Genomic DNA, 8,427 nt, shown 5'->3' with positions numbered 1-8,427 from the left:
TTTATTGGGAAACCAAGAATTAAACTTCTCGGGAATATAGTATCTCAAAATGGAATAGAACCAGATCCACACAAGGTCTAATCTCTAAAATTATTATCCTCCTACTTCTACAAAACAACTACTTTTATTCAGAAAGTGAAATATCTGTCAAGATTCATTCTATTATTTTCTGAAGTGTTATATCCACTTCAACAAGGAGTGAAGAAAGATCCTCTTTAATGGGATGAAGAATGTGAAGAAGTTTTTGGCAAGGTTAAAGAAGTGTTGGGAGGAATTTTGAATATAAAAGCTTCGGAGTTTGATAAGTTGTTTTATGTAAATCCTTCTATTGGATTAGATGCAATAGGAGCTATTCTGTTGCAGTAAGGGAATGAATCCAGATACATGAAGACAATGTATTATTCAAGTAGGGTGAAGATTGAGATGGAAAGAAAATTTTCTAAATCAGAATTGGTGGTATCATGCCTAGTTTAGATCATACTTGTTACCCAAACCCTTTGTAGTGCTGACCAATTATTATCTTTTACCACAACTTGTCAATAATAGCAATTTGTCAAGAAGCATGCTCAAATGGATAGTTGAACTTTAGGAATTTTAATTCACATTTTTGATTGAGGAGTCTACTCGAGCTTCTTTGGCCGCTTTACTCACATATAAAGAGGGACCAATTCTGGTAAGAGGTAGAAAAATAAAGTAAAAAATGGAAGGTTAGCAACTTGCCAATGCTCATGTACTTTTCTTTGATGGCTCATTAAAAACAAAGTTTAAATCAAGCTACTGGAGGAATGGTGGTTTTGGATTCCCAAGGAAAAGAAATACAAAGAAAATGATTTCAATTGGAAGCCAAAAACAACAATGAGGCAGAATATGGAGCTTTATGTCAAAGTTTAAAGGTATGTCTTAATTTTGGAATTAAAAGAATTGCAATTAAAGGAGATGCGTTGTTGGTAATAATACAGGTATTGGGAGTATGGACAACCAAGCATACCCATCTCAAGGCTTGGATAGGATAAGTAAAGAGATTACTTGGACATTTTGAAGCATGGAGCATTCAGCACATTGATAGGAAACAAAATCATACTCAGCATTGAGGTTGTTTAGGTGTCAATACAAGTTATGCACACTTGATTGAACCACTACATTGTAATTTGGAGCCTTGAAAAGCGCATCAAAACAGGGTATCTTGGACTGCGTGAGCCAGTTCATTTTGGATGCATATAGGTTGGTTTTCTACATCAAATTTGAAGTTTGGTATCTGGAACATCCATTGGAGTGTGGTTGAGCTGAGGAAGGCTCGTTTACACATTTGGAATTGTGCGGAGGGTGTATTTGCATTGAGTAATATGTTGGATAATCCAGTATAGATTATTGGTGAAAAGCTAGACAGGAAGAACTTCCAGGCATGGAAGTACAGGATCAAAAGTTTTCTGAAGGGAAAAGGTTTTTGGAATCTCATTACAGGTGCGAAACTACCCCGACAACCTACACAGCAGCAGCAGGTTATCGCTCATAATGGTCAGAAAGAGCATTCAAAGTGTTGCATTATCTGTCTATATGTATTTCGGATGCTATGCTCATACACATACATGATGCTGAGAATCCCAAGGATGCATGGGATACATTGGTGAAGTTGTTTGATACAGGCACGAGTGCTCGCAAGTCTCAGTTGCGATAACAGATACATAATGTGAAGCGGAATAGAAGCAGCATTCATGATTATGTACAAGAGATAAAGAAGTTTGCAGATGCATTGGCAACAATAAATGCCCCCATGCCTGATGATGATTTGGTAGACATTACCTTTGCGTGGTCTTGGCAAGGAATATAAATCTTTTGATACATCCATCTCGGTTCGGAGTACAGGTTTACCAGACTTTGATGAGTTGGTTTCACTCTTGCTTGTTAAGGAAATCAAACTCAGTGATTCCTTTCAGGATGCATCTACTAGCCATGATGATAATGGCAGAAATCAGGCTTGCTATTCCCAAAGAGGATTTAGAGGCAGGGGGAGATTCGCATCACGTGGCCATGGTAATGGTCATGGATGGCAGGACAGGTCACCACAACAGAATTTTCAACCTTCATATGGTGCTAGAGGTGGTCGTGGATATACACCTCAGAGAGGTTGAGGTAATCCTCGTGGTAGAGGACGTTGGCAAGGCCAACAAACATCTATGCAAGATGTGGAATGCCATTATTGTGGGAAATTTGGTCATATGGCACGTGATTGTTTCCGCAAACAAAATGATTTGAAAGGGGGTAGAGCGCAACGTGTTGGACATTATGGTGGAAATTATGCACAACACGGTGGAAATTTCCAAATCCTTCCTTCATTGGTGTACCTAGGGAATCATTGGCAACCAGAACGCTCACCACCTGTTTACTCAGGGGCCTTTTCAATAGTTCCTAGCTCATAGTACTCGGCAATATAATCACATAAAAATATCCAGATGGAATCTCCGTTGAAGATCAACAAGATCAACCAACAGATCCATATAAAAGAGCCATGGACTCATCCGTTGAGGACCAGCAAGGTCAATCAACCAGATCCATGCCCGAATTCAGAAAACAACTCTTACTCCTTGTTCCAATATCTTCCTCGACGTACTTGTGGGAATCTTCGGCGACCCAGAGCCCGAGCACCGTATGGTCAGCACCCTCTGAGATCCTTCGCAGGTCACCTAGCGCTTCACTCATAGGCCGCTTCCTTGGTCCCTCATCCACTGGACCGCAAGCTCACCATTTAAAGCCGAGGCTGGTCAAGACCTCAATCGACCTTGCTACGCGAGACGTCCTCCGTTGACTCTCCACCGTCAACTTTAATAGATAGGTCTCCACGACCTTATTCACAAGACGATCAAAATGCTTCCCTAGCATTCTTGAAATAGGTTTCTCATATAAATACAGTTCCGACAATATTTCCATATTTTCTCATCTTACCACAATTTTATTTTCTTCATCGATTCCAGACCTCACGAAGCTTCTTAAAGTGCAATTATGTCTACACTTTATGCAGCTAAGGTGGATGGACTATTATATCAAGAAAAAGAGTTCCTAAGCATATCTCATGACAAGAAAAGTGCCTCAAGATCTTCCAAAATCCAAGAGGTATTTCTTTGTTAAGAGATGTCAAAAACTTTTATTGATAAATGTTGTTTTATTCATGAAAGGGACGGATTTAGTGCTAAGAAGAATCCCTTAGAGAGAAGAAATCTATCAAATTTTGGCAGTGAATCATGAAGGAGGTCGCGACATTTTTCTTTCAAAATCAGATTACAAAAGATATTATTGGAAGGTTTTATATGCCCTTCAATCCAAAAGGATGTACAACATTGGTGTAAATCATGTTTCCAATGCCAAAGAATGGGAAGAAGAATACAAAAGTTTGAGCCCAGGAATGTTATACTTGCTTTTAACATTTTTGAAAATGGGGGATCGATGCCATTGGTCCATTACCCACCATGACTGCATGTGGAAAATGTTATATACTCACAACCATTGATTATCTCTCAAGATGGGCAAAGGCTAACACTACAAGAGCAGTCAAGGCAAAAGAGGTATCAAAATTTGTATATGAGGAAATTTGTTGTCTTTTTGGGGTACCACTAGAGCTAATTTCTAATAGAGGACCAGTATTTAGAAGTGAGCTGATGGATATTCTATGTGAAGCTAAAAATTTAACATAGATATGCTACACCATATTACCCCCAATGTAACTGGATGAATGAAAGATTTAATGGACAACTCATACGCATGCTGAGTAAAATGACACAATCCCATGACAGGACTTGGGGTTTAGAGCTTCCTTGTGCACTTTGGGCTTATAGGATCGAAGTCAAAGAAGGAACCCAGTTCCCTCCGTTTCATATTCTTTATGGTATTGAAGCATTACTACCTATTAAGGTGGAGATGCCAGCCTGAAAATTCTTGGTAAGAGAAAGTGAAGAACCACAACATATTTTCACGAGGAGGCTTCTTGCATTACAAATAGCGGAGTTGGATAGAATACCTGCCATAGAACATTATCGAAGGACTCAAGAACAAAATCAACGGAGAATTAACAAGAAGATCAAGGACAACGGCATTAGAAAAGGTGATCTGGTACTCCAATATAACAGTAAGCTGGACAATACATTTCACACTGTGAGATCCCGATCTCCACCGTGCAACGGATTCGGGTTACTAGCAGCGGAAGTAGCACATCATGCGTGGGTAGGGGTCTCACACTCGGGGCCTCGCCCACGGATATCCGGACAAGAGACTAATCCGTCGGTTTGTCCAAAACCGAAACCGAAAAAACTTCCTTTACCCGGAAAGCATGGGCGATTCCACCAGGATAACTCTTTACTCTAACGTAGTCAAGATCATTACGGATCAACTGATCTGACTGCACCTTTAACGGTACTTGGTCAAATCGAGGAAGAAACTTGCACTTAGATCATTGGGATCAATGCTTTTTTCCCCATCAAGAGGCACAGCCGTTGATTCCTATCCATAGAACAATTTCTATCTGGGATTTACTTCATCTATCGTAATAATAGAAATTAAATCTCGATTTACGGATCCATCAGTCCAGCCTAACCCCATCCGATCCCATGGGTTAGCCAACCTCCCAACCACTGTAGTGATGGGATCCAATTTGGAATTTGGTTAGGTTTTGTCCCGGGTACCAAGGAAAAGAGTTCCAAGGCCCCCTAGCCGGAAGTTCATGCAAACATAAAACTAGCCACACCACTTACACACCCAATATGAAAATTGCCTTTTTCTTAGCATCAGCTAACTTTAAAACAATCCTTTAATGAAACCATAGTACCACTGATCACAATCTTCCAATTTATCCAGTTGATTCATAATTTCCCATCATTCCTTCATCAGAGTATCTATGGCATCATTGGCAACTAGAACGCTCACCACCTGTCCACACAGAGGCCGTTTCCATAGTTCCTAGCCCATAATACTCGGCAATATAATCACTTATCAAGATGGACTCTCGTTGAAGATCAGCAAGATCAACCAACAGATCCATATAAAAGAGCCATGGACTCATCCGTTGAGGACCAGCAAGGTCAGTCAACCAGATCCATGCCCGGTTTCACAAAACAACTCTTACTCCTTGTTCCAATATCTTCCTCGACGCACGCGTGGGTATCCTAGGCGACCCAGAGCCCGAGCACCGTATGGTCAGCACCCTCTAGGATCCTTCGCAGGTGACCTAGCGCTTCACTCATAGGCCGCTTCCTTGGTCCCTCATCCACCGTACCGGAAGCTCACCATTTTAATCGAACCGAGGCTGGTCAAGACCTCGGTCGACCTTGCTACGCGAGACGTCCTCCATTGACTCTCCGTCAGCAGTTGCAACTTTATCAGTTAGGTCTCCACGACCTTAATCACAAGACGGTCAAAATGCTTCCCCAGCATTCTTGACATAAAACAGCCATTTACAAACAGCATTTACAAACAGTTTACAAATACAGTTTCTATATTAACTCTCATTTTTCCACATTATCCCTCATTAATCCACATTACTTATTCCACATTCCATGTATATGTGTACTCATCCAATCACCTCCTTTTCCATCTCTTCACTTCAGATTCCTTCACATCATATCATATATTCACATCCATATCCACATCCATACATCCACATCCACATCCACATTCACATCCATACATCCACATATACATGCTTATCTCCATTTTCACATCCTCATTTATACATCCACATCCCATATCCACATTCATACATACACATCCATATCCACATCCACATCCACATCCACATTCACATCCATGCATCCACATCTACATGCTTACTTCCATTTTCACATCCTCATTTATACATCCACATCCCATATCCACATTCATACATACACATCCATACATCCACATCTACATCCACATACATACATACATCCACATCCACATTCCACATTCACATCTATACATCCACATCTACATTCACATTCACATACATCCACATCCACATTCCCATACATCCACATCTATACATCCACATTCCACATTCACATCTACATTCACATTCACATACATGCATCCACATCTACATGCTTACCTCCATTTTCACATCCTCATTTATACATCCACATCCCATATCCACATTCATACATACACATCCATACATCCACATCTACATCCACATACATACATACATCCACATCCACATTCCACATTCACATCTATACATCCACATCTACATTCACATTCACATACATCCACATCCACATTCCCATACATCCACATCTATACATCCACATTCCACATTCACATCTACATTCACATTCACATACATCCACATCTACATCCACATTCACATACATCCACATCCACATTTCCATTCACATCTATACATCCACATCCATTCACATCTATACATCCACATCTACATCCACATTTACATCTATGCATATACATCTTCATGCATATATCCATTTTCATGTTCATACATCCACACTCCCATCTCCATATACATACATCCATTTTCACATTCCCATTTATATAACCCCATATACCTTCACATCTAATCTTTTACATCACATCCATTCTCGCCCTATCACAACCCATATACATCTTATCCTATCACATACACTTCTTACCTCATCCCCCCATACACATCTTAATTCATCTTATCACATCCTAACTTATTTCATAAGCATCTTATCACCTCTTATCACACCTCTTATCACATCCTATCACTTTCCATACGCATCTTATCAATTCTTATCACATCTCATACACCTCTTATCACATCTTATCACATTTCATATCTTTTTTTAAAAAAAAAAGAGAATTCTTTTATTTGATATAAGATTTCTCTACACATTTATTTATACATAAATTCCATTTAAGGAGACTAACACTTTCGAAATTAAAATCAATCTTTTATGCATCTTCTTATGCATGATTTCAATTTGGTAGGGAATTATACTTTTAGAATAAAAGAATTTCTCTTATGCATCTAAGTTAAGCATAAAATCCATTTATGAGGAAAATCATACTTTTAGTATAAAAAGAATATCTTTTATGCATACCTATATGCATGAAATCCAATATGATAAAAGTAACACTTTTGATATAAAAATTTTTCCTTTATGCATACTTCTATGCATGAAAATTAAAAATAATAAAAGTAACACTTTTGATATAAAAATTTTCCTTTATGCATACTTCTATGCATGAAAATTAAAAATGATAAAAGTAACACTTTTGATATAAAAATTTTCTTTTATGCATACTTTTATGTATGAAATAAAAATGATAAAAGTAACACTTTTGATATAAAAATTTATCCATTATGCATACTTCTATGCATGAAAATAAAAATGGTAAAAATAACACTTTTGATATAAAAATTTATCCTTTATGCATACTTCTATGCATGAAAGTAAAAATGATAAAAGTAACACTTTTGATATAAAAATTTATCCATTATGCATACTTCTATGCATGAAAATAAAAATGGTAAAAATAACACTTTTGATATAAAAATTTATCCTTTATGCATACTTCTATGCATGAAAGTAAAAATGATAAAAGTAACACTTTTGATATAAAAATTTATCCATTATGCATACTTCTATGCATGAAAATAAAAATGGTAAAAATAACACTTTTGATATAAAAATTTATCCTTTATGCATAATATTAAAATTCAATTTCTCCATGATTATAATGAAATTCTTTCAATTAATCTAGGATGATGATTCCTAGAATATGGTAGGAAGTCCTCTTTTTATGCTTTGAATGAAAATTCTTTATGCATAATTTTTATAAAAATTTTGCCATAGCTCCGCTGCTATGACTGATAAATCTCAATTTTTCTAAGGGATAAAGCTTATCATTAAGGAAATAATTAAAATGATTCTCTAATTGGATCCTTAATCCATAATGGATTGAATCATCAATATACATAAACTAAAAGCATAAGAAAAAGCCATTAATTTGGCCTCAAGCATAGCTTAATCTTGGGTTAAGGAAAAGCTTTATGAAAAGCTTGATTTGGATTGAGAATGGGTCATGAGTATGACCATTTCTTGAGTGAGAGAGAGAATTTACATAAGAATCATTAGAATTTAAACATAAATGAAAATTAACTTCAATAGCATTTTTTAAATTATGTAACTCTTCACTACTATTCAAACTTCAATAGCATTTAAAAAAAACCATACCAATTAAACTTCTCAAGCTTGAGAGGGGTTGAGAAGAGAGAAACATTGAGAAATTATAGAAAGATGAATATTCACTAATTACCTTACAACTTGCTTGATTCTTTGTTCACGGTAGAGGCCCCCAACCAATCAATTGGTTAAGTATGTTGATGGAGCCACTAATGGGGATTGAAGAAAGAGGGAAGCTCCAAAAACTAGTGAATTATTAAATGAATTCACAGTTCTTGGCTTAGGTGGAGTA

Source organism: Cibotium barometz, chromosome 19 (genome assembly GCF_041138505.1).
Source record: "Cibotium barometz isolate CiBa-2024 chromosome 19, ASM4113850v1, whole genome shotgun sequence".
Classification (NCBI taxonomy): Eukaryota; Viridiplantae; Streptophyta; class Polypodiopsida; order Cyatheales; family Cibotiaceae; genus Cibotium; species Cibotium barometz.
This window is presented reverse-complemented; position numbering follows the sequence as displayed.